At 38.5% G+C, this 27517-nt stretch overlaps 1 long non-coding RNA gene across 1 annotated transcript; it reads right to left on the reverse strand.

The window, feature by feature from the left end:
* Positions 1-26893, reverse strand: LOC145245690 (uncharacterized). Its single transcript, XR_013863008.1, has 5 exons — positions 26810-26893; positions 25232-25327; positions 10461-10544; positions 3449-3544; positions 1-1615 (listed from the first exon to the last, which is right to left on the reverse strand). It is a non-coding gene; the product is annotated as an uncharacterized LOC145245690 (long non-coding RNA).
* Between the last annotated feature and the right edge of the window lie 624 nt (positions 26894-27517).

The following is a 27517-nucleotide window of genomic DNA, read 5'->3' on the forward strand; positions in this document are numbered from 1 at the left end:
CACATAGTCAAAAAAGAATTAAAATTTATTTAGGAAAACATTACAAGCAGCTTTTAAAACGATAAATACATGCTAAAATACAATTCTGTTAAAATGGACTGAAGTAGATTATTATATAATGAAAACTTTCAATAATTTGTTTCAAAGGATAGAAATATGGTGCTTGGGGGAGTTAGATATAGAGACAAACTACATGACAAATATAAATATATAGATTGAAGCTACAGTAGTTGGATAAGTACATGTATACGTAGATAAATAAATGTAAGTGTATAACCATGTATACATATAGTTAATCACAGATAAATGCATAGATTTCAAATAGCTAGGGTTTTTACACAAAGGAATATTCAAACATTATCTATATTTCTATAAGAATGAAAATATATGTGTGTGTGTGTCTGTGTGTCTGTGTACATTTACCTACACAATAACTCTATCAATCTTTAGTCTGCAGACTCGAGATATGGGGTATAGACATTTGGGAAAATCTTTTGGATAGGGTTTCGGTCAGAAATTTGACTGTTAAGGGATCAAAGTTCAACGATTTGACCTTTGAGAACTTTACCAAACTCCTCTGCCAACTTTGGGTCAAAACACTTTGAATTTTAGATATACGTTCTTTGGACATGGATCAAACTTTATAATTTGATTTGAGCCCTAAACAATAAATGCTAAGGGGTCAAAATTGGGGTCAAAGTTTTTTAAAAAATTGATCTTTGTGGTCTCTACCAAATTACTCAGCCAATTTTTGGTTTAAATATTGGAAATTTTACATAAATTGTATTCAAACATAGGGCAAATTCTTTAATCAGTTTTTGGTCTAAAATTTGGCTGTCAAGGGGTCAAAGTTCAAAAGATTTAACCTTTGCGGTCTATAGCCAATTTTAGGTTTAAACATTTGAAAGTTTACTTAAGGGGTACTCAGACATGCAGCAAACTTCTTAGTCAGTTTTGGGGCGAAAGTTTCACTGCCAAGAGGTCACGGTTGAAATAGCTGACCTTTGCAGACTCTACCAAACTCCTCCACCAATTTTTTGTCTAAACACTTGAAATTTTAAATGTAGGTTTCATGGACATGGGTCAAACATTTTAATTTGATTTAATCCCAAAAGAATAAATGTTAAGGGGTAAAAACTGGAGTCAAAGTTTTTTTTAAATTGATCTCTGCGGTCTCTACCAAATTACTCAGCCAATTTTTGCTCTAAACATTTGAAATTTTACATAAAGTGTATTCAGACATAGGGTACACACAGAGACAATTTCACTTTTATAGATATATAGATGTGTGTGTGTGTGTGTGTGTGTGTGTGTGTGTGTGTGTGTGTGTGTGTGTGTGTGTGTGTGTGTGTGTGTGTGAAAAGAAAGGGAATGAGAGAGAGGGAGAGAGTTGAAAGGACAGGAAGAGATAGATTAACACATTGTACTTGATGTAGATAGATAGATAGATAGATAGATAGATAGATAGATAGATAGATAGATAGATAGATAGATAAATTAAAAGTGGATTTTTTTTCACATAAAAAATAAAATACAATCTTGTTCTGTGATGAATCCTTTGTTTTTCAGTGACAAAATAACAGCTGCAGATATCTTCTGATGGCGTAATAAGCAGCTGTAAAATAAATAAAATATATATATATATATATATATATATATATATATATATATATATATATATATATATATAAAATAAAAATTACAATTAAATTTACCAAAATGATCCAAGATGGTAAAACTAAAGTATATTATAAATAATAAAGATTTAATATTTATAAAGTAATCTCAACCAGATGTAAAAGCTCGATAAAGCCAAATAGGAGATAGAGCTTATAATAAGAGCAAATAGTTAATAAAACATGTTAGAAAAACACTTTGAAAAAGAGTTAAAAACATATTTAATTTGAAAAGGAAACACTAAATAAGTGGACTATCCACTTATTTAGTGTTTCCTTTTCAAATTAAATATGTTTTTAACTCTATTTCAAAGTGTTTTAACATGTTTTATTAATTATTTGCTCTTATATATATATATATATATATATATATATATATATATGATATCCCATCAACAGGATAAGATACTAACCAACATCGACGAAATTATAGTTCTCCTAAAAAAACAACAAGAACATTTAGAACATCTAAAGGAACCACATATCCGGAATGAAGCGCTGAAAACAAAAGAAAAAAACCTCCAAACATGGAAAACTCTTATTAAAAAGAGAAAAATGGCCTACTACCGTGCAGTCAAATGCAGCGACACCGCCCTAACCTACAGGACATTTTTAACCATGGAGGAGCAGTTTATCCCAAACAAATTCCGAGAAAAAGTCACACCACAAGACACAGAGGAGCAGAAAAAAATTAAAAAAGCCCTAAACATATCAAAACTACAAGCTGAAATCGAAAAAACATGCAGAAACAGTGTAAAACATTAATCAAGAAGTTTTTTCCTTAAAATGTTGGTTGAATTTTGAAGAAGAAAAAACACAATAAAAATCATATAGAAAATGATATATAGGGTGGAACGATAAAATTGTTGCCTTAGAAAAAACGACATGATTCCATTTCCGTTTGATGAAAACCGGTTTTCTTTTTTTGTTGCAGACCATCTCCTAGTTGGCCAGTTGTGTACAAGTCCCAAGAGTGATAAGGGCTTTCTATCATGTCTGAAAGTGACACAATGTTCAATGAGCGAGATCAGAGATGTGCCGCTGTATAACTCATGCTCTCTACTGATCCAAGTTATGACAACAGGACCATTGCCTCAAAATGCTAATCTGGACGGTTCAACACTTAAAGACACAGCTCAACACATTGGACGACTCGGGTTATGTTCTTTAATGTGGTTTTAAGTGAGGGCTACACAATTCCACTTTATATCTTCAAAGTCGGCTTGAAAGTGAACACCAAAGTGTACCTGGATGTGCTGAAGAATCTGGTGATCACCTAGTGCAATGAGGTGGCCGCTGGCAGACCTTGGCTGTGGTAGCAGGACTTAGCGCTGGTCCACAACTTCAAAGAGACCCAGGCTTAACTTCAGGAGTGCTACAACTGTGTACTCTTCTTTCACTGGCCCTCCTCCTCCCCTGAACTGAACTCGCTGGACTACTTCCTTTGGTCATACGTAGAGAACATCACCAACATAACTTCCCACGCTGATATCCGCCGAGTATTCACCAAGCTCCCGCCAGTGCTTATGGAAAAGGCATGCTCCCAGTAATTGACCCGTATCAAGGCAGTGCTTGAGGCTGAAGGCAGCTACATTGAATAGATGTCAGATCTTCTGCATAATCAAGTTACCTGAATTGACATTTTCAATAAAAGTTTTAATATAAATCTGTAGTGTTCTTTTCTTTCAGGCAACAATTTTTCCGTTCCACACTATATAGATATAAGAATATTGACCCCAAAACGTGCTTTTCAATGTGTCTATTATACTCACAGCGAAGGTTGCAACGTTTTTTACATCTGTTACACTTTGAGCTGGGTTGGCAATTATGAAAACACTTCTTGTTATAATACGACGTGCGTTGTTGACCTGTTAAAATATATGAATTAGTGTTGAAATGATAAATCGGATTCAGAAAAATCAAAACTTCTGGGGCTATCAGAATCGGTATTGGAATTGGTATCAGACTCGGTATCGAAATCGGCAAAAGATTTAGCCTAATTTCCGATTCCAAAAACGATACTTTTGCTAATTTATCTACTTATTTATTTAAAACTTAATTTTATATTGTTGGCACAAATGAAAAATATAAAGGCAAATCTTTGAAAGAGTTTATCCAAATCTTGGATATGATACATGAAGGGAAAATATTAAAAAGTTCATAAAAATAAAAAAAAGAAATTATATATTTAACAGTAGATAGTGACATTTTGGTTTGTCCCCTTCCCCATCCCCAAAAATTAAAATTAAAATTTTTATAGTCGGGGAATGAGAATTAAAATCAGAATCGGTAAGTATATCGGAATCAGGAAAAATATTGGAATCGTCCCGTCACTAATAAGAATCGAAATTTCTTTTCGCGGATAACATACTTTAAGAAACATAACCTCAAATAAATGAACGCTTTTACAACTTTCTCTTTTCTTTTCCTTTTTTTCTTTACTGTTTTTTTTAAAGCTACTAAGACTTAAAACTATTTCGAACTACAAAAAACCTTTCTCAACCACCGATTGTCATGATTAATGACACTTTACCTGAGAGTTCAACGTTCAAATTCCTTGGTTTAGCATTCACAGGAAGCATGAGTGGGAACAAATACATTGAAGACATTGCTAACATTGCTACAAAGTAGGTGGACTCTCTCTACCATACTAGAAAACTATGCATACCTATCCTATACCTTCTACAAAGCCATAATTTGCCTAATCATGGAGTATTGTTGACATAGCTGACTTGGTTCATCTAACCTTAACCTTCCCTTTTACACAAACTCCAGAAAATACTCTCCAATCAATCACTATCAACCAAGCTTCAATTTGTTCCATTGCTGCAATGTTGGGACTCTGTACCTGTTTACAAATACTAGCAGAGTGGAGGGGGGGGGCTTTGCCCAGTCGTAAAATACGCTTAAATATGATATTTTAATTTATCGAGATTTCGTATATATTTGTGAGACTAACCGTAGCCCTCGGCGCAAGAGGGTCCGTGTGTGCCTGGCGTGTGGGGTGGTGGCTGATCCTGTGGTCGGGGCAGCGGAAGAAAGAGTTTCAAGATGGCGCCTGCCTGCTTTTATTAGAGACGGAATCTCGCAGAATCGCGCGAGATCTCGCGGGGATGCAAATTAGCTAGGCCATCTTGAGGAATAAAAATCGGTCCATTGGAGGTGCGAGGCAGTCGGGTTCTGACGTTCGTGGCGATTAGTACAGTGACCGTTGGGTTCCGTTTCTATTCGTGCAGTCAGCTGAGCTTTGTTAGTTACCTTCGCGCCGTGGCTGTCATTGTTTGTTGGTTTGCTGTGTGTTGCTGTGGTTCTTCAGTGAAACGCTTCGTCGCCCACGACGAGACCCCCCGTCTCCTACACAAGATACTCTTTCAAGCTATTTCGGCCCCCCCCCACTCCGAACTTGGTTTTCTTTTCTTCAATGGCGGATAGGTTCGATCTAAAGTTGATACCGGAATTCGACGGATCCGACCCGGTACTCAGCTGGGTTGAGAAGGTCGAGTTACATTGTCAGTTGTCCGGCGTGAAAAATGTCGAGCGCGTGATTCCTCTGCGGCTGACCGGCGGGGCCTTCGCTATATATCAGCAACTCAGCGCTGAGGAGAAGTGTGACTACTCGAGTATCAAGGCGGCGTTGTACAGGGCGTTCGCCACTGACCCCGCCACTGCATGGGAGCAGTTTGAGACGAGGTCTATACGCTTGGGCGAAACTGTGGACGTGTATCTCGCCGAACTTAAGAAGCTGACGGTGTTGTTCGGCGGTCTTCCCGAGAGGGCCCTAGCCTACAAATTCCTGTCAGGACTCCCCGCTGGAGCAAAGCAGCTCCTGCGAGCAACCTCTACCATGTCCTCACTACCGCTGAGTGACCTAGTGGACAGAGCCAGGACAATAATGAAGGATGACTCGACGGTGCAGGAACCGGTAGTCGCCGTCGCACAGGCCCCACCAAGTGGCGAAGGACCGTCTCAGGGACCCAGCCCGCAAGGTGATGTCATCTGCTACAGATGCAACGGGCGGGGCCACATGGCAAGAAATTGTAGAAGGCGGTCGACGGCTGTTCGCTGCTACCGCTGTAACAAGACTGGGCACATGGCCCGAGACTGTGCAGGAAACGGGGACGGGGACAAGGTGCCAGTGCCGACCTCTTCCCCGAACAGAAAATAAACAAGGCGCTCCCTGTCATTCAGGTCCGAGTTAATGACACGTTATGTTCAGCCCTCCTTGATTCTGGTTGCTCCCGCACCATAGTGTGTGCGGACTTCTGTTGGGCGTGGAAAAAGAAGAACGTCAGGATAACTACCATTACTGGAAAAATACGAATGTGTTGCGGCGTGGGTGTGGTACACATTCGCACAAGAACTGGGAACTCGGCCAACGTCGAAGCGCTGGTGACACGCGAAAAGCCGCTGAGTTTCGACCTGTTGCTAGGCTACGATGCCATCAAAGCCCTGGGCGGCGTGCGCATAACGCGCGCTGGCGTTGTAAAGTTTCAGGATAGGCCCCCGGTGTGCGCAGCACTAAGAGTCGACCAGCCGGACTTCAGTGCGGAATTCGACGACCAACAGAAGGCGTGGACTGCCACTTGGAGGTGGTCAGAAGACAAGGAACCGGCCAAACTACAAAACAAAGTGGCAGAGTACCATATGCCCGACCAGATAAGGCCTAAATACGAAAGCGAGCTCCGTGAATGGATTAAGAACGGTTGGCTGATTCCATACCCCTATGACAAACTTGGACCCCCCAAGGGCTTGATACCGCTGATGGCAGTTGCCCAACCTAACAAGTCAAAGGTGAGGCCGGTAATGGACTACCGTGAGTTGAATGCGCACGTTGATGCGTTCACAGCGGACGCCGACGTCTGTGCCAGCAAGCTGCGAGAGTGGCGCCGGCAGGGGTCCAATGTGTCCCTACTGGACTTGAGAAAAGCATACTTGCAGGTCCGGATCGGCGAGGCGATGTGGCCTTTCCAGACAGTGATGTTTTCCGGGAAGAGATACTGTCTTACGTGACTCGGATTTGGGCTAAACGTAGCACCCCAGATAATGAAGGCTATCGTCAATGCTGTGTTGTCACAAGAAGAATGGATCAGAAAGGGAACATTGGCGTATATTGACGATATATACGTGAACGAAGATATCGTGTCCTCTTCGCGCGTAAGATCCAAACTTGCCGAGTTTGGTCTAAACTGCAAGGACTCTGAGCGGCTTGAGGATGGTGCCCGCGTATTGGGCTTGAGCGTTCAAGAGGAGCGAGGGATCCTGAAGTGGAGGCGTGGAACCGCAGTTCCCGACGTACCCGACGTTTACACAAGACGTGCCGTGTTCTCCCTGTGCGGGAAACTTGTGGGGCACCTTCCAGTATGCGGATGGGTTCGTGCAGCGACAGGCGTCATAAAAAGGAGGGCAAATGCGGTCACCAAAGGCTGGGACGATGAGATAACCGACGAACTATTGGTTCGAATGTTAAAGGAGACCGTCGCTAGTGTGAAAAAGAATGACCCCGCCACAGGGGACTGGTGCGTGCAGGGAGACGAACTGAGCGTGTGTGTGGACGCAAGTTCTCTAGCGATCGGTGTAGTTTTGGAGAAAGATGGGGCCGTAGTTGAGGATGCCTGCTGGCTGCGACCGGCGAATGATGCTGCCCATATCAACCTGGCAGAACTCGACGCTGTAATAAAGGGCATTAACCTGGCACTTCAATGGGAAGTGAAGAAACTGCGTGTGCACACTGACTCACTTTGCATGCACCACTGGGTGTCGGACACACTCACGAGCAAGGCCAGGGCACGCACCAAGGCAGCCAGCGAAATGCTGATAAGACGGAGGCTCGAGACTGTGAAAAAACTGGTGACGGAGTACAACCTGTCCGTAGAAGTAGTGCTCGTCACCTCGGACTACAACCTCGCCGACAAGCTCACTCGGGTACCACGGAGATGGTATGAGGCTATGAAGAAAGAAGCTAAGCCATTGCCTCTGTGTGCTGCCTCCGTCGAGGAGGACGAAATCAGGAAGATACATCACGACAGTGGGCACCCCGGAGTACAACGGACCTACTACTTTGTGAAGTTGGCTAGACCATCAATACCAAAAAGCGCAGTAAGAGCAGTGGTCAGGGAGTGCCAAACGTGCCAGTCAATCGACCCCGCCCCAGCCAGATGGCGGAAAGGACAGCTGGGAGTGGACGCGACTTGGAGTCGGTTGGGTATGGATATAACCCACTACGGCAGCCAACACTTCCTCACGCTGATAGACTGCGGGCCAACGAGGTTCGCGATTTGGCGCCAATTAGCGAGGCAGGATTCCACCAGTGTCATCCACGAATTGGAATCCATATTCTACGAAAGGGGGCCGCCTGAGGAGATCCTCACGGATAACGACACGGCGTTCTGCAGCAGGGAATTTAGGCATTTTATGGACAACTGGGGGATCCGCCTTCGACACCGATGCGCGTATGTGCCGAGCGGCAACGGCATAGCGGAGCGATGCCACTGAACCGTGAAGAAGATTGCGGCCAGGAAGAAGTGTACGATCGCGGAGGCGGTTTACAGATACAAGACAACGCCTAAGGACACCGTGACTGGCGGCAGTGCGCCCGCTGATGCGATTCATCACTACCACGTGCGCGTCAAGGACGTTGAAGTGTGTCTACCCGACCAACGAGAACCCCAGGGGACGTACCAAGTGGGAGACACCGTCTGGGTGAAGCCACCCGGCGGCCGGTGCACCAGCAGCTTTTGGAGGGGGCGGGTCACCGGCGTCATCAGTGAACAGGCTATACTAGTCGATGATACTCCGCGCCACGTAAGGGATGTCCGGCCCGCTCTAAGCGCTGACCAATCGGCAAGCAGTGGAAGTAGCGAGTCATCCGACGATGAGCGATGGATCCAACCCGTGCCCCACGAACCTGGTGACTCAACTGCGAGCAGTGGAAGGAGCGAGTCATCCAACGATGAGCGATGGATCCAACCTGTGCCCCATGGACCTGATGACTCAACTGCGAGCTCTAATGCTGATGCTGATGCTTCCGATGCCACTTCTGAGAGCTCCGATGAGGAAGTCCCGGCAATACCCCTCCGCAGGAGTGCTCGAATGAAACGGCCACGTCCGCCGTGTCACGCATGTGATCTGGAGATCAGGGGGGAGTGTGAGACTAACCGTAGCCCTCGGCGCAAGAGGGTCCGTGTGTGCCTGGCGTGTGGGGTGGTGGCTGATCCTGTGGTCGGGGCAGCGGAAGAAAGAGTTTCAAGATGGCGCCTGCCTGCTTTTATTAGAGACGGAATCTCGCAGGATCGCGCGAGATCTCGCAGGGATGCAAATTAGCTAGGCCATCTTGAGGAATAAAAATCGATCCATTGGAGGTGCGAGGCAGTCGGGTTCTGACGTTCGTGGCGATTAGTACAGTGACCGTTGGGTTCCGTTTCTATTCGTGCAGTCAGCTGAGCTTTGTTAGTTACCTTCGTGCCGTGGCTGTCATTGTTTGTTGGTTTGCTGTGTGTTGCTGTGGTTCTTCAGTGAAACGCTTCGTCGCCCACGACGAGACCCCCCGTCTCCTACACAAGATACTCTTTCAATATTATTATAGAATCGTGATTTCAAAATTAAAGAAAAGTATTTGGCTGCCATCATGTAGAATCGAAACGGAAAGCAAAACTGTAGCATTCAAAGCCAGTGATGTTACCACAGCACCAACATAACATGCATATGAACTGTACACGGGCGAATGGTATAAATTCTGACCACAAAATGCCAACGACTAATAAATCTAAGACTAGACAGAATATTGGTGCAAGAACAAGGTCCATCTGTTTCTAAAAACATCAAATCGGTAGAGAAATCCCCGACTGGAAATAACGAAAACCCTGTTGATTATGTGGACAGATACTCTATGCCCATTTTTGCCTATTTAAAAGACACACATGTCAACACTGTTCACGTCGAGAGCACAAGGACGGATTTTGTGGTAAAAATAACAGCAACACTTCCAGAATGAATACTGGACAGTCAATAGGTAAAAACCACAGAAAAATGTCGAGACGTTACCAGAAAATCACATCGAATTCAATTTTTGCCACTTTTAACGTACATTTTGAAGCTCGGAGAAAATATATACTTGTTATGATAAACAACACGCAAGTGTATCGGCTTCATAAACGTTCCAAAGCTGCCGGGTAATATTGATCTGTTCATTTTTCTCTGCGTATTGCAATTCAATGATGCATAGATAACATCTAAGTTGTTAACGATACAGACTGGCAGCCTGGGTATGCCAAGTTCGAATCCAGTTCGCGACGCAAAACACTTTCACTTAGAGAATATAGCAAACTTCACATGGTCCCTGCTGTAAGTACCTGGTACTTTTCTAGAAAGATTTCTAACTGGAAAGATATCAGGGAAAGGAATGCCAACAATAATCTTTTTATTCATACAAAATGAATGAATGGTGCTTAATAACAAAAACAGACGATAAACAACACATACAGAAAAAGGCGTGCAAACATGAAAACAAACTTCACATGGTCCCTCCTGTAAGTATCTGATATTCTTTCAATAAAAAATCTAACTAGAAAGATATCAGGGAAAGGAATGCCAACAATAATCATTTGATTCATATAAAATGAATGCTGCTTGATTTCAAAACCAGAGCATAGCCAACACATACAGAAAAAAAAAAACGTGGCAGCATGAAAACAAATATTTTTTCTTTAAAAATGTAAAAAGAAATGTTGACTGCATTCGTAAGAAACCTCAAACTACGTTGTTTTTTTATGTCTTAAATATACTTACAACGAATACCACATTTCGTCGAACTGATTGCGGATCGGCATTTACGAAGACAATAGTTGTATGAAATACTTATCCGTCGGTGACCTGTTAAAATATAAGAATAGAATTTGTTTTCCTGCATGATGAGCTTTAAGATGGGTTCAAATATGCACGACTATCGTCACTAAAATCTATACATAGAATGTCTCCATGTTTTATCTAAACCAGAATACTTTGCTGCTGTGGCCCTGGAAGGTTCACTAAGGAGAATACGAAAACAGAGATGAGTTAACAAAGTAAGTATAATGTAAACAAAAAACAGCATATACAAAAAGAAATTGTCATAGTAAGTAATAACTCTCACTGTTTGGAGTTAGTATAGCTTATTTACCATAAGTAAAAGTATATATATATATATATATATATATATATATATATATATATATATATATATATATATATATATATATATATATATATATATATTGTGTTTTGTGACGGTATCCTCGGGTAGGGGTCTCCTAAGAAGATTCCAATACCGAGAGCGCGTCTTGAAAAAAATAAATATAGGGTGCCAGCTGAAAGTTATTCAGCCGAGATAGCACCTGTCCAAGATCGGATCAGTGATATCGTCGTGGAATACTTCGGTGACATTCACATTAACAAATGCAAGGCAATGAAAAATGATGAGGAACACGACGACATTTATATAAGTGTTATGAACACGACAATTTATTTATAAAACAAGGCTGGAGAGAAAATAACGGAAAACAAAACAGGGCAACAAGACAATAATTCAAACAAAAAAAAATCATGCAGACAATGTTATGGGATAAAGAAAGTGGGGGGGGGTATGTGATACTTATAATTGTTCAAAGAATATCGTCTCTTATCCTCTTTTCCTTCCTTTTCTTTTTCAAATGGAAATCAATGAGGTGCGTAAGTAATGTTCCATGGGAGGGTTTATAATGAGAAATTTCAAGAAAATAAAGATTGCCTCTTTTCACTACTTTTATTTTTCTAGGAGTCAATAATAGATTGTTCATGGGCCGGCCAAAGGGAGGGTCAAGTGATGGGGAGAATTATTTAGAGAGTTTCTTTTTATCTCTTTCTTTTTCTTTTTATATGAGGCACATAATAGTTCAACGTAGTTAGCTATTTGTACGAGATGGGAGTTGGACAATTTGAAAAGTGTACTTATCTTTCCTTTTTCCGGAGTTGCTGGTCCGTATTCCGACGGCGTGCAGTTTCACTAATATTCGTTTCTTGCTTTTCGTTTTTCTTTCCCTTTTTATTTGTTGATAAGCAATTCTCATGTTTGTTATTAGATGTACAGGGAGGGGGTTGGGGTATAAGGCAGAGGTATAAGGATAGGGTAGCAAAGTTTATGGAGGTTGATAAAAGGACAAAAGAAAATTTAGGATGTGGCCGATGGCGTGGTGGAATAATAGGGGGAAATGTACTATTAATAATAATAATAATAATAATAATAATAATAATAATAATAATAATAATAATAATAATAATAATAATAATAATAATAATAATAATAGCGAAAAGGTAAATAAAATTAAGGGATAAAGATAAGATCAAAAATAACACATGAAATAAAATTAAAGGATAAAAGAGTAAAGTAAAAAGGAAAAAAAAGGAAAATGAAAAAGATAAATTAATGAAATAATAAAAAAATAACAAAATAAATAACTAAATTGAATATTAGTTAAATGGGGACAGAGTTGGATAAATAGGGTGCATGCATACAAGAATTAGGCACAAAGGAATAATATATATATATATATATATATATATATATATATATATATATATATATATATATATATATATATATATATATATATATATGGGATTAGCCAGCAAAGCAGAGAGTTTGGTAGAGAATATCCCGGAGGATACAAATCTCCAAGACAGGAAAATGTCTGCAGAAGTCAACAATATCGTCCTGATTTCCCGACTGCAAGGACTAGTGATCTATGCTATTTATGAACAAGCAAGATATAAACAACAGAATACATATATGCTCGTTTATACAGGAGAAAGGCTTCCTCCTGTGTGGCGTTTCGGTGAATTGTTTTATCTATATATATAAAAGCCAAAAATCTGTGTGTATGTATGTATGTATGTATGTATGTATGTATGTATGTATGTATGTATGTTTGTTTGTAACGCTAAAACTTTTGACAGACACAACCAGAGTTGACAAATTTGGTATCATATTGAAGCTCCATCACCCGGATGACAAATATCGAAATTTCACGTCAAACGGACCACTAAAAGTGGGTCAACTGATCAGTTTTCTTCAAGGGGGGCCCCCCAAATCCCAAACATCTGTGTGTATGTAGGTTTGTATGTAACGCTAAAACTTTTGACAGACACAACCAAACTTGACAAATTTGGTATCATATCGAAGCCCCATCACCCGGATGACAAATATCGACATTTCACGTCAAACAGACCACTAGAAGTTGGTCAACTGATCAGTTATCTTCGAGGGGGGGCCCAAAAAACCTGTCATTATCTATATATATAAAAGACAAATGTTTGTTTGTAACGCTAAAACTTGAGATGAAAGATACCTCTCTCCTAAGAATAAAACATATATTCAATATTTGCTTTTGTTTTTTCATTGTTTATACGGTCCCGAGCAACGCCGGGTAGCCCTGCTAGTCTATATATATAAAAGCGAAAATGTGTGTATGTATGTATGTATGTATTATGTATGTGTGCTTGTGTGTCCGCTAAAAACTTTAGACAGACACGACGAAAATTCACAAACTCAGAATCATATGGAAGCTCGATCCTTCGCTCGAAAAATATCGAAAAATTGGCCAAAAACGTTCATTTTTTTCACCCTGAAATCGACAATTTTTTACTGGGAGGTCAACAAAAACGGTCCTCTCGTGACGACGACCGGTTCTACGCATGCGTCAGATGACGTCATGACCTGATTTGCTTTAAATAGTTGAAGAACTGACTAAATTTCATGTATGTCGTGTTAGCTTAGTTGGTTAGCGCGTTGGTTCGTTATCTAAACGTTTTGGGTTCGAATCATGGTGTGAGATGTCTTTTTTTCGATTTTTTAAATTTAAATATTGGACCAGTGTTATTTAAGCCATTTTACACGTAACGTTCGTTTTTCTGGTTTTTTTTTTTTTTTTTTTTTTTTTTTTTTACATCGCTTATTCTTAGCGACACCCAAAAACACCCGGGTACCCACAGATTTTTTAAATTTTAATATCGAAACAGGCTTATTTAAGCCATTTTTCACATGTTTTTTTTTTTTGGGGGGGGGGGTTAACGTTCGTTTTTCTGTTTTCTTTTTTGTTTTTTTCGATTTTTACATTTAACATCGTTCGTTTACCTTACGTTAGTTTTTTGTGTTTTTTTCGATGTTTTGATTACCCCCCCGCTTAAGTTTTAACGTTCGTTTTTATGTTTTCTTTTTTTACTTAGCTTATAACAAACATACCTGGTCATTGACCTCATTTGCTGAATAGCTATTGTCTACGTCGTCGTCGTAACGCTCTACGACTTCCGTGCGGGCACCTGTCAATTTGGTTCTTACTTAAATAAATTCAAATATCTTTCAGTAACTCATTCTGGCCGGCCGAACGGTTCATATTTTTTTCACATTTTATTTTCAAACTTCGCCTCAGGGCTTCGGGTTCGATCCTACCCTCACCCCCCCCCCACCCCGGTTTCTTTTTTATTTAACAGCACACACACCTCCAAAAACACGGGCAACGCCAGGTACCCCCGCTAGTATATATATAAAGGCTTCCTTCAGTCTGGACAAACTATAGATACCCACTGTAAGGGTGTCTGCGTGTGAAATAAGTCGACATTGTTGAATACCAGTAGCAAGTAGAGGTTCAGGACGACTGGAAAGAATGCCGAGATAAGCGGAAAGCACATACAGTGTATAGAATCCCCAAATGCTCACCCATCTGGTATATATATATATATATATATATATATATATATATATATATATATATATATATATATATATATACTATCGTTGGAATTCAAAATATTGGACAGTTAAAGGCGCGTTTCTTCATGTTTATTTACTGTTTATTTTTTTATTTTTTTATTATATGTGTATATGTACTGTGTGCATGTGTGCATGTGCGTACTTATATGAATATGTATTTAAAACTGATGTGGTACCTTCTCATTAACTATATCTCCTCCTCCTTTCTATTCCGTTCTCCTTTCACTACACTGATCGAAAATATGCACTTGAAAAAATAGTTTTTTAAATTTTTTGCATATTGTTTTGTATTCCTGCACGTCACCAATAGAAAAACGAATAAAGAAAAGTTATAAGCTTTTATACTTTTCGTATTCTTTTTTATACATTTTCATATATATATATATATATATATATATATATATATATATATATATATCTATATATATATATATATATATATATATATATATATATATACTAGCATTTCAGGCCGGCGTTGCCCGGGTGTTTGAAGCTGTGTGCTGAGCAAAAAAAACGGTCAATTTTTTTAACTTTGACCCCTATTATGACCTCTTAACATTTATTGTTTTGGGTTCAAATCAAGTTATTAAGTTAGATCCATGTCCACGGAACCTATATCTAAAATTTCAAGTGCGTAAACCCAAAATTGTCGGAGGAGTTTGGTAGAGTTCTCAAAAGTCAAATCATTGAACTTTGACCCCTTAACAGCCAAATGTCTGACTGAAAATCGATTACATAGATTTTTCCAAATCTCAGTATCATGTATATCAAATTTCGAGTCTGTAGATTAAAAATTGACAGAGTTATTGCGTAGGGAAATGTACACAGACAGACACACAGGCACACAGACACGTTCACTTTTATAGATATACTAGTATTTCAGCCCGGCGTTGCCCGGGTGTTTGGATGTGTATGTTGAGTAAAAAAAATTTTTTTAAGTGGTAGTAGGAAGGCAGGCTCGAACCCGTACCGCAAAGGAGGAAAAGAACGGGGAAAAAAACTGACGTTTATGCCGTTAAGACCACCGCCAAACCTGAAGTGACATTTTTTTAGACAATCGAAAGGAGAGGATGACTTTAAAAAATATCGGCGAAAAAAGTGACCCCCCCCCTGTAGAAAAGTGCCCAGTTTAAGGTTAAGATATTAATGTTTTTAGCCAATTCTTCGATATTTGTCGTCTGAAAGGTCGGACTTCAAAACGATACTGATCTTGAGAAAATCCGTCACCTCTGTTGAAAGTGTTGGGCAGACATGCAAACATACATTTATATATTGGTAACTAAAATGTTCGCCCCAAACCGATGAAAAAGCTTGACCTATCTCTGAATACCCTTTATGTCAAATTTCAAATGTTTAGACCAGAAATTGTCTGAGTAATTTGGTAGAGACCGCAGAGGTCAATTTTTTTTTACTTTGATTTTCTTTGCTGGATATCGTTTGCTTCTTCCTGGAGACAATGTTAGGCAACATTTTCCATATTGATCAACATAGTGTTTCAGTACGTAATCGAGACAGATCACAAATAAAAATGGAGCCAGAGTGTCATCTTGTAGTACACCAGCTTTTATTTCAAAGAAGTCGGCATCGCCGTCCGGAGAGCGCACCATGACTTTAATATTCTTGTATAGGATTATTATGGCTGAAACAATTTCTTCAAGTATACCATATGTCAACAAAGTTTGTTTGGTCCTTTCATCTGTGAACCGAATCAAAAGCTTTAAAAGCATCTACAAACAGTAGTGTTGCCAGTAGTTGCTTTGTTTTTACTTCTTCAATAGCTTCCAGCTAACACCGCTGGCTACCCTCGTGACGAAAAGGGAGCAGCTATGCATAAGTCTTCCCCGTCAGTACATAGCCTCTCTATCATCAAGACTCCGACAATGCCTCCACATTGGCGACACACGGTAACTGGGTGCCTTGCAGCCCCAGGCATAACCTGTAGATCTCGGAGTTGTAGGGGACCCCAGAGGTAGTGCGTTATGGCCCACCGATGTGTGGACACGCCCTGGCACACTACCAACCCCTACCCTACTGTATTGTGGGTGCCCTTGGTTGGGCGAAGACTAGGAGAACCAACTCCAAAATCAAACACCACTGCCTTGTGGGCCTTATCACAGCAAAAGGATAAGAGAGACTTCAAATCCTACTGCTACCTTGCAGTTTTCTTTAAAAGGCTATGGAACCTCATCCAGAATGAAAAGGCGTAGTAGCGGACACGATAGGGCGAGTGTCTACCTCACTGAGACTACTTTCGGCCAGAAGCTGCGGCCTCCTCTGCTGCCAGTCGTCGTGAGTTCGCTTCACTGGAAATGAGCATTGGAGGTTCAGAGGGTGTTTATCTGATGTGCAACATATACTACACCTAAACTGCGCAAGCAAGTTAGGAGCTAAGGTGGAAAGTCCTGTATCGGATAAAGCACTGAGGCCCCGACTAGTCATCGTCAAGGCTGACGGACTGCATGATGATGATGATGATGATGATGATGATGATGATGACCTCTTCAATAATTCATTTAACAGTTAAAATTTGACTGATTGTTGAGCGGCTTTTTCTGAATTTATTTTAATTTCCTCTAAGCATCCGTTTCAGATTATATTCTATTGAGGAGCATGCCGTTGTTTACTTTTGCTGCTATTGGTGTAAGTGAGATGTTTCTATAATTATCTGCCTGAGTGAAATCTCCTTTCTTTCGGAAGGGCAGTGCAAAGTATAACATTTAGGAAACAAAAACTAAGTTATGGGAATATTTTAACTTGTGAATTGAACGTATCTGCACAGGATCAAGACAGGAGACAGTGACAATAATAAAAATCATTGGCTTTGTAAAGAATGGGGTTTATCGAATTCTTCAAAAATGATAAGATTCATAGACAAAAATTGGAATCTATGTGAATAAGAAGTCTTTGTCTAACGCAAAGCAACAAAATAATTTTGGCTAAAACATCAAACAGAGGTTCGCTAGTCACAAGTTGAGTCGAGTAGAGTTCGTTGTTCACAACACGAGATACACGTCGACGTTCTTTATTCGCATGTCTTAAACGCTTCTCCCACTCCTCCCAGCGACTCGCCTTTTATAATGTTTCGGGTACACCCAATTTGCATATACCACACGAGTGATAGAGATCTACACGTGACCGGAGATTTTAAAAGACAACAGCCGTCATCTTGGGCCTCTTTTCCTTTTTTTTTTCTTTTCTTTTTCTGTCTTTCAGCCTACTTCCGAGAGATTACAAAAATGGCAATGGGGTGGTGATCGCCGTCGCCGGGTGCTTCTCCGAAGGGGAACGAAGCATGCCTCTTCTTCGCTTAAGCTCTCGTCCGTGGACTGGGGGTTGAAGAATACCGCTTCTGCTGGAAGGTTACTGATATCAGTCACCTTCTGAGGGAGCTGCTGTGAATCAGAGCGATGTCTCACTGGTCCTTGACTATGAATCAGACTCAATCCCGTTGTTCACGGGTAGCCGCGATTGTGTTGTCGGCTGTAAGTCCTTAATCACACACTGCTTGCTTGCTGATCACGTCAGTGATGGGTCCAAGCCCATACTGAGTCATTAATTTGCCACGTCGGTACTTGATCCAGACAACATCCGATTTTTCCAGCCTCCCTCCAGTTACTTTCGTGTCAGGTGCTGGGTTCGTTTCTTTTCTCTTCACCCTAAAGTGATACCTGTACAATGTGTCGGCCTGTGCTGTAGAGGGTGATACAGCATCCTTTGGGGTCACTTTGTATAAATAAACTGCTTCAGATACCGCACAGCCCGTTCTGGCGGCGATAGTTTTGACAGTCCTGTGGTTCCGCTCAATAATCCCATTCCCGTTCGGTACGTAGGCACATCGGAACCACAGATGTACTCCCCAGCCATCGGCAAACTTTCTGAATTGTTCGCTGGTGAAAGCGGTGCCGTTGTCAGTTAGTATCTCCGTTGGGGGGGGGGCACGTTCAAGGAAGTGCCGTTTAGCTGATGAATGACTGCTGCCGTATCTTGCCGACGGAGCGGCCACCATATCGCAAACCTAGATGGGCCGCAGTCAATGAGCATTAGGTAATCCTCGCCGTTTAGGTGAGTAACATCTGTCGCCAGCCGGTTCCAGTGACTCTTTACATCCAGTTTTCCTTTTTCCCAGCGAACGGATGCCGGGGCGATGGATTGGCAAGCCACACAACTCTCAATCACTCTTTTAACGCCTGTTTTTCGTACTTCAGGGTCATCCAACTTTAAAAAAATACAAGATTAGTTTAATCCCTGGATGTCCTTGATTCGATCAAACTGAGCAGAACACGTGGCTGTGGTGCAGGCCGGTTGTATGAGTTCGATGGTTCTTCTAGTGGCGTCAATCTGCGGGGAACTCTTGTTAAACAATCAGCCTTGTTCAGGCTGGATCTGACCAGAGAGATTTCCATTGACAGCGCATATTCTTCTTTGATCCTCATGATGGTATCGAGCCGCCGACGGATAAGCATCTCACTCGTAGCTATAGTTCGTATTCTGGCCCTCCCGGTAAGGTTGTCCGAAATCCACTTGTGGATGCAGGTAGAACCTGTAAACAGCCGCAGGTTAGCCGATTTTCAAAGAATCGCCAAGTTTATCCCCTTGATGCCGACATCAAGCTCTGCCAGGTTTATATGCTGGGGGTCCCATTCTGGGCGTAACCAGCAGGCATATTCTACCACGGCCCCATCATGGACTATTGATACGCCTGTGGCAAGAGAGCTCGTATCAACCCATACACTCAGGTCCCGGCTGTCGGCGAACCATCTGCGCCGTGAAGGGTCCTCCTTGCGCACTCTGGTGAGGACATCCTCCAGCATTGTGCTGAGAGGGGCGTCGTGTACCACATCTTCCCCTCCAGTGGTGACCTCAGACGCTCTCCTCTTTATGAACGCCACCGCAACACGAAGTCAGCCGCCCACAAGGAGGTGTCCAACCAATTTTCCGCACCAAGAAAATACGTTTCTTCGCGTGACATCGCGGGGTATGTCTGGGACATCATTTACTCGCTTCCAATGCAGGACGCCGTCTTCTTCCTGGACCTGTAAACCGAGAACCCGTGCGCCATCCTGTAGTCTCTCCGGCTCCTTACTGAGAAGTCCAAAGTTGCAGAGATGCTCTTCTACACGCGTCGCGGATACAACCTCTTCATTCACGTGTAAGTCATCAATATATGCAGATGTTCCCTATCATACTCTACGCGAGCACCGGGGGGAAATCTTGTACTCTGGCACTCTTGAACAAATTCTCTGGCGGTTGTTCGTCCGACCACTTCCAAGCCACAGTCCAGCGTGCACTGGTCGAACTCCGCACGGAAATCAAGCTTATCTAGGGTGAGTGCCGCGCAAACGCACTCTTCGCGTTGGGAGAATGTCACGTTCCAGGCTCCATCTACTACGACTCAGCCCAGCTGTACAATTGCGTCCATTCCTAGGAGTAAATCATACCCAAGTAGCTCCTTGTCCATAATCAGAGCCTGCATGGCTACATCAGGCCCGTTACCGATGCTTATGTGGATGATACCCTCTCCACAAGAGGACAACGAGCTCCCGCCTACAGTCAGCACTGGAGTTCTTGTCGTTTTCCAAGTGTCGCAACGTTCTTTGCGCACAAGTGTCTGAGCACAACCCGTATCCACAAGTGCGTAGCACTCACGCTAACGCGTACGCTCACCAAAGGTAGCGCCTTCTTTAATGTCAATCTGGGGAGAAGACTGGCGCTGTAACTTCCCCCTAGCCCGTTTCCCGGACATGCGCGAGCCAGGTGTCCCCAGGTTTTGTATTTGTGACACCACGGTCCGTTGGGCTTCTGGATCGTTGACTACGACGAAAGGCAATCACGGGCCCAATGGTTTGGGCCCCCACATCTGAAGCAGTTAACACTTCTGGTGTTTTCGCTAGCTGTAGGCAGTGGTGTAGGTGCACATGCGGCCTCTCAAGGTTGCACCACGGCGACGACCTCCTCATCTCTGGTATCTATCAGCATGGAACGAGCCCTCTCAAGCAGCTCTTTCAATGACAGCTTGTCCATTCTGGTTGAGGCTCGCAAAAGTCCCTTTCCATGGCATGGCAATCCATTCACGAAGGCTCTCTTTATCCAACACTCTGGTGGCATTTCACCTACCAGGCGTGCTAGCCGTTGCAAATCTATCAAAAACTCATCCACGATCTCTCCTGGTCAAAGGCGGCGGGCGATGAACTGTTCTAATGTCGTAAACGAATCCGTCCCATAAGTCTTTACAAGAGCACACTTGATTTCCTCGAAGTCACTCCGTTGGTTCTCCGAGAGTAGCCGATACGTCTCACAAGCCGCACCCTTCAGCCGCAGCGGCAGTACTTGCTCCACCTTAGTTACCTCGCACAGCTCACACGTTAACTCTACATCCTCTAGCCATTCTACGATTAGGACGTCCGTTGCTGCGCCACTGAACTCGGGGATGAATCGGAGATCAAACTGTCTTAGAGACATGATTAGAATACAGCCGAAATAGCTTGAATCAGAAGTCTTTGTCTAACGCAAAGCAACAAAACTTTTTGGTTACAACGTCAAGCAGAGGTTCGCTAGTCACAAGTTGAGTCGAGTAGAGTTCGTTGTTCACAACACGAGATACACGTCGACGTTTTCTATTCACATGTCTTAAACGTTTCTCCCACTCCTCATAGCGACTCGTCTTTTATAATGTTTCGGGCACACGCAATTTCATATACCACACGAGTGCTAGAGATCTACAGGTAACCTGAGACTTTAAAAGACAACAGCCGCCATCTTGGGCCTCTTTTCTTTTTTTTTTCTTTTTCTGCCTTTCAGCCTACTGCCGAGAGATTCTCACCCGTTTCTGAGGTAGGTCCTCTCTACGTCTATCACACTATGAATTATTTTGACTTTCAAGTTCTGATGTATCAAAAAGTAAGTATAAAATAAACCAATACGCAAATATAAACAATAAAATAAACCAATACGCAAATGATGTAAACAATAAAATAAACCAATACGCAAATAATGTAAACAATAAAATAAACCAACACGCAAATAATATAAACAATAAATAAACCAATACGCAAATAATGTAAACAATAAAATAAACCAATACGCAAATAATGTAAACAATAAAATAAACCAATACGCAAATGATGTAAACAATAAAATATACCAATACGCAAATAATGTAAACAATAAATAAACCAATACGCAAATAATATAAACAATAAATAAACCAATACGCAAATAATATAAACAATAAAATAAACCAATACGCAAATAATATAAACAATAAAATAAACCAATACGCAAATAATATAAACAATAAAATAAACCAATACGCAAATAATATAAACAATAAAATAAACCAATACGCAAATAATATAAACAATAAAATAAACCAATACGCAAATAATATAAACAATAAAATAAACCAATACGCAAATAATGTAAACAATAAATAAACCAATACGCAAATAATATAAACAATAAAATAAACCAATACGCAAATAATATAAACAATAAATAAACCAATACGCAAATAATGTAAACAATAAATAAACCAATACGCAAATAATATAAACAATAAAATAAACCAATACGCAAATAATATAAACAATAAAATAAACCAATACGCAAATAATATAAACAATAAAATAAACCAATACGCAAATAATATAAACAATAAAATAAACCAATACGCAAATAATGTAAACAATAAATAAACCAATACGCAAATAATATAAACAATAAAATAAACCAATACGCAAATAATATAAACAATAAAATAAACCAATACGCAAATAATATAAACAATAAAATAAACCAATACGCAAATAATGTAAACAATAAATAAACCAATACGCAAATAATATAAACAATAAAATAAACCAATACGCAAATAATGTAAACAATAAATAAACCAATACGAAAATAATATAAACAATAAAATAAACCAATACGCAAATAATATAAACAATAAAATAAACCAATACGCAAATAATATAAACAATAAATAAACCAATACGCAAATAATGTAAACAATAAATAAACCAATACGCAAATAATATAAACAATAAAATAAACCAATACGCAAATAATATAAACAATAAAATAAACCAATACGCAAATAATATAAACAATAAAATAAACCAATACGCAAATAATGTAAACAATAAATAAACCAATACGCAAATAATATAAACAATAAAATAAACCAATACGCAAATAATATAAACAATAAAATAAACCAATACGCAAATAATATAAACAATAAAATAAACCAATACGCAAATAATATAAACAATAAAATAAACCAATACGCAAATAATATAAACAATAAAATAAACCAATACGCAAATAATATAAACAATGAAATAAACCAATACGCAAATAATATAAACAATAAAATAAACCAATACGCAAATAATATAAACAATAAAATAAATCAATACGCAAATAATGTAAACAATAAATAAACCAATACGCAAATAATATAAACAATAAAATAAACCAATACGCAAATAATATAAACAATAAATAAACCAATACGCAAATAATATAAACAATAAAATAAACCAATACGCAAATAATGTAAACAATAAAATAAACCAATACGCAAATAATATAAACAATAAAATAAACCAATACGCAAATAATATAAACAATAAAATAAACCAATACGCAAATAATGTAAACAATAAATAAACCAATACGCAAATAATATAAACAATAAAATAAACCAATACGCAAATAATGTAAACAATAAATAAACCAATACGAAAATAATATAAACAATAAAATAAACCAATACGCAAATAATATAAACAATAAAATAAACCAATACGCAAATAATATAAACAATAAATAAACCAATACGCAAATAATGTAAACAATAAATAAACCAATACGCAAATAATATAAACAATAAAATAAACCAATACGCAAATAATATAAACAATAAAATAAACCAATACGCAAATAATATAAACAATAAAATAAACCAATACGCAAATAATGTAAACAATAAATAAACCAATACGCAAATAATATAAACAATAAAATAAACCAATACGCAAATAATATAAACAATAAAATAAACCAATACGCAAATAATATAAACAATAAAATAAACCAATACGCAAATAATATAAACAATAAAATAAACCAATACGCAAATAATATAAACAATAAAATAAACCAATACGCAAATAATATAAACAATGAAATAAACCAATACGCAAATAATATAAACAATAAAATAAACCAATACGCAAATAATATAAACAATAAAATAAATCAATACGCAAATAATGTAAACAATAAATAAACCAATACGCAAATAATATAAACAATAAAATAAACCAATACGCAAATAATATAAACAATAAAATAAACCAATACGCAAATAATATAAACAATAAAATAAACCAATACGCAAATAATATAAACAATAAATAAACCAATACGCAAATAATGTAAACAATAAATAAACCAATACGCAAATAATATAAACAATAAAATAAACCAATACGCAAATAATATAAACAATAAAATAAACCAATACGCAAATAATGTAAACAATAAATAAACCAATACGCAAATAATATAAGCAATAAAATAAACCAATACGCAAATAATATAAACAATAAAATAAACCAATACGCAAATAATATAAACAATAAAATAAACCAATACGCAAATAATGTAAACAATAAATAAACCAATACGCAAATAATATAAACAATAAAATAAACCAATACGCAAATAATATAAACAATAAAATAAACCAATACGCAAATAATATAAACAATAAATAAACCAATACGCAAATAATATAAACAATAAAATAAACCAATACGCAAATAATATAAACAATAAATAAACCAATACGCAAATAATATAAACAATAAAATAAACCAATACGCAAATAATATAAACAATAAAATAAACCAATATGCAAATAATGTAAACAAAATAAATAAATCGAAGTGGAAAAGAGCTTAAAACTTAAATCAAATATGTGTTTTTCTTTAAAATGTCGGTTACATTCATACGAAGAAAAAATCAGATAAAAAAATTATACATAGCCATAGGAATATTAATCCAAAAAATACCATGCTTTTCTGATGTCTATAGTATATTCATGGCAATGAATGAAGCGTTTACTACTTTTCTTGTGCCTGTACACGCAGCTCGTTTGTATTTCGGACGAAAGGGGAGGTAATTCATTGTCACAAAGGACAAAGGGAGAAAATACATTTTATAAAAAGGAACGAGCATGCACGGAAGCGCTCAAAATAGTACGCCAATGTTTAAGTCTCGCACACCTACGGCGAAAATGAGTTCGTCCAAAGGCTATAAAAAAGGCCAATAACAGTCATTCAGAGATGAACTCCTAAGGTTGCTCTGGTAATGTGTCGTGTTGAGTCATAGCATTCGGAATCGTGTCGAATCGTCGAGGGTGTTCGGGTTCGAATCGACGGTATTGTCCAGGATCGTGTCGGGTCGCGTGGACAAAATTGTTCGGAACCGTGCTGCCACGTGTGATATTTTTGTTGTAGTTGTTTTCTATTCCCTCGTGATACAACAACAATCAGCTTATGAGATAACACATGGCGTAAAACATTAATCAAATGACATAAACAAAATAAATAAATCGAAGCATCAAATGTGTTTAATATCGGTTGCGTAAATAAGAAGAAAGAAGACTCTTAAAACATCAGACATAAATGAATAGATAGATGCAAGGGTATTAACTCTAAAATATGGTGCTTATTTTTATTGTGTTTATTGTCATACTCACATTGAGGGATGCAACGCAGTCTATCTCCGAAGTAGCTGTATGAAGAGTAGCATCCGAAGACACATTTCTTGTAAGAAGATATCGACTTTTGTTGACCTGTTAAAATATACGAATTATTATGTTAAAATATACGAACTATTATGTTAAAATATACGAATTATTATGTTAAAATATACGAATTATTATGTTAAAATATACGAACTATTATGTTAAAATATACGAATTATTATGTTAAAATATACTAACTATTATCTTAAAATATACGAATTATTATGTTAAAATATACGAATTATTATGTAAAAATATACTAATTATCAAAAGTAGTTATCCCAAGCCAAAAGTAGCAGTATCAAACCAATTAGAGAAATTTTGAATCCTAAATAATTCTAGGACGAATTTTGGAGTTGAGAGTTTTGGGCGGCAGTGTAGAATAGTTAACACTTGGTTGTTTTAACCGCAGAAATTGAACAGCAAAAAATACAAAAAAAATACGATTCATAGTAAAATAAAACGGTAATTTTTCGAATCTTTTATATTCTTGGCAAATTCACTTGAGCTCGCAAAACAAAAACTTAGTATTTAAGCAGACACCTTTGATTCAGTTAAAAATGAAATAAAGCTTTTTTATTTATTAATTTTACTGGAAATACTGCATGAAGCCATACACATGCGGATCATTTAAAGAGGTTGTTGTTGTTGTTGTTGTTGTTGTTGTTGTTGTTGTTGTTGTTGTTGTTCGTCCGTCCGTCCGTCCGTCCGTCCGTCTCTACGCGTCACTACAGTTTTATTCGAACTTGATATATCTTTAATACAACGTTTGGTTCCCTTGAAATACTATTTCTAATCATCCACTCATTTTATTCGTCTTTTCTGAGTAGAGGTCCATTCTTATAATAGGAAAATGAAAAAACATGGATATCAAAATAACTATCACAGAGAAAAGAAAAGAAGCCAATTGCGAATATTTAATGTAGCTGTTCCAAGCAAAAATTAGAAGTATCATTCCATTTAGAGAAATTTTAAATTGTAAAGAATTCTAGGTAAAGAATGGCAATATCAATCCAGTCGAGATCAGCAGTGGGTCTCTCTTCGTGTCAAGACAAAAGCTATGGATAAAAAATTCAAAGGGATTCAGTATATTGGTTCATCTTCGCTACCCATGGCTATAAATATGTAGCTATCCAAATCTTTGCGATCATATTCAGTTTGAAATTTAAAAAAAAACGTTAACATTTACTTCCTTAGTTAACAAAATATAACTCGAATTATTATAGGTAAAAAGGAAAACTAATGTACATACATTTATAATACTTCTAATAATATTACTGACAATGGAAATAACTTTTTTAAAAATAGCAGGACCCGTGGAAATTCCACAGAATAAGAAATATAATTTATCAATATGTTTTTATAAAGCTGAAGTAAAAAAAATAATAAACGAAAACAAACAAATAAATAAAATAAATAAAAACAAATAAATAAATAAAAACAAATAACTAGAATAAGACAAACAAATAAATAAAAACAAATAAATAAAAACAAATAAATAAAAACAAATAAATAAAAATAAATACTCACAACACTGTTCACATGTCCCATTTGTGGACACGAGGTGACATCTACGGAGGCAATTATTGTGAAAAAACTTCGAGCGATGTCGACCTGTTAGAATATAAGAGTTTATATTCACGGATAAGATACGTTAAGATATGGAGCCTTAAATAGATGCACGCTTTTACGGCTAGCGCAACAAAAACGCGACATAGAGTGTTTTAATATTTCGCCCAAATCCTCGCGTGTACCTGTTGCGTTTCTATTAGAAAACTCGTGGGAACGTAAGATGTGTCCTGGTGTGCCAGCTAACCACTCCCAAACACGCCAGCAGCTAAAGCATGAAACTCACAGAAATATGCAACGACTATGCGTGCTAAAAATAGCAACACCTTTTTTTTTTTTTTTTTTTCAACAAAGAAAAACAAAAACGGCAACTTTTCTCAACGAAACAAAATAACAAACTTTTTATGGGGGGCGGGATATATACGGGCAATAAACGCCACAGACATTTTTACACGTAAGAAATCCCGTCTAAAATTAATTACAGTGCGCCAGTCGATTGCAGCATCAACGGCTTCACATGAAACAAGTAGCTTTCACAATTCCTCAGTTCAGCTCAGGAATTAGGAACACTGGTGTTCCAAGTCGCTGTGGGAGACAAGGGACAGTAGAATGCGATGCATACTCCAATCTCTACTGTTGCCTTCCTTTTGGGACTCTCCCACAGTCTGG

The sequence above is a fragment of the Euprymna scolopes genome, chromosome 23, assembly GCF_053919585.1.
Source record: "Euprymna scolopes isolate OS-2025 chromosome 23, ASM5391958v1, whole genome shotgun sequence".
Classification (NCBI taxonomy): domain Eukaryota; kingdom Metazoa; phylum Mollusca; class Cephalopoda; order Sepiida; family Sepiolidae; genus Euprymna; species Euprymna scolopes.